The sequence below is a fragment of the Rattus rattus genome, chromosome 4 (genome assembly GCF_011064425.1).
Source record: "Rattus rattus isolate New Zealand chromosome 4, Rrattus_CSIRO_v1, whole genome shotgun sequence".
Taxonomy (NCBI): Eukaryota; Metazoa; Chordata; class Mammalia; order Rodentia; family Muridae; genus Rattus; species Rattus rattus.
Genome location: NC_046157.1, coordinates 138,234,168 through 138,235,182, shown reverse-complemented (window position 1 = coordinate 138,235,182; position 1,015 = coordinate 138,234,168). Strand labels below are relative to the sequence as shown.

Genomic DNA, 1,015 nt, shown 5'->3' with positions numbered 1-1,015 from the left:
TGCTGCCAGGTCAGCCATTGGAGCTTGTCGGAATGAGATGGGGCTGGGGCCCCTTAAGGCCAGGGAATGCGCCCAGGACCCTCTACAGAGAAGCCAGGAACAGCAGGGCAGAAGGGACCCGCAAAACAAAGCGTCCTGAGACCTAGGAGCGAGGGCTTTGAGGGAGGTGCACAGCAGGCTGGGCTGCGGCTTGATGGGAAGTTAACCTTGTCAGGAGGGGGCAGGTGTGTTGGGGAGGGCACAGGGACTGAGCCAAATCCTGCTCCGGTGGGTGCCACAGAGCCTGCAGCTGGTGCCTGGTGCAATAGTGTGCAGAGGGGGTGAGGAGGGGCCTGGGAGCAGGGCTTCCAGTCCCAGAGGAAGGCTGCTCCTCAGTGGCTAAGGAGCAGGTGACACTCACTGCAAGAGGTCACTGCTCCTCCTCCGAAGACTCCTGGGAAATGCCCTCCTCTTCCTCCTTCAGTTTCTTGGGTCTGCCCCTGGGTTTCCTCCCTGGAGTTGTGGTAACTTTTCGTGTCTTGGCCGCGCCCTTATTCTTGTTCCCTTTGGTCGGCCAGAGGTCTCTTCGGAGTTGGCACTCTCTGGGCTCCTTCGAAGGCTGCTTGCACAGCCTCCCTGGCCTTGCTTCTCAGTCCCATCCTTTTCCTGCTGGGAGGCCAGAGGCTGGCTGGACTTTGAGACTAACTCACTCATTATCCTTCTCTATGTGTGGGGCAGCACAGTCTGGCCTTTGCCGCTGAGTAGGTGACGGCCTGTGCATCTCTGGTGTCCTCAAGGCGCGTGAAAACACGAGTTCTTAAGTCTCCTTTGGTAACTATTGGGAACCATTGAAGAAGTAGGATATGTGGGAGGGTCAGCTACCTTTTCAGAAACTTCTAACCAGGTTGAAATGGATCTCAGGCCACATTCCTCCTTACATGGAAACATTCATTAAAAAAGTCATATAAATATACAAAGATGCAAAACAGCTCAGAAAAATCTGCTTTGCAAAGGTGATATTCCAGGCCTCTTGTAT

At 54.8% G+C, this 1,015-nt stretch overlaps 1 pseudogene; it reads right to left on the bottom strand.

Annotated features, from left to right (window-relative positions):
* Nucleotides 1–371: 371 nt before the first annotated feature.
* LOC116898202 lies at nt 372–784 on the bottom strand (annotated as a pseudogene).
* Nucleotides 785–1,015: the final 231 nt, after the last annotated feature.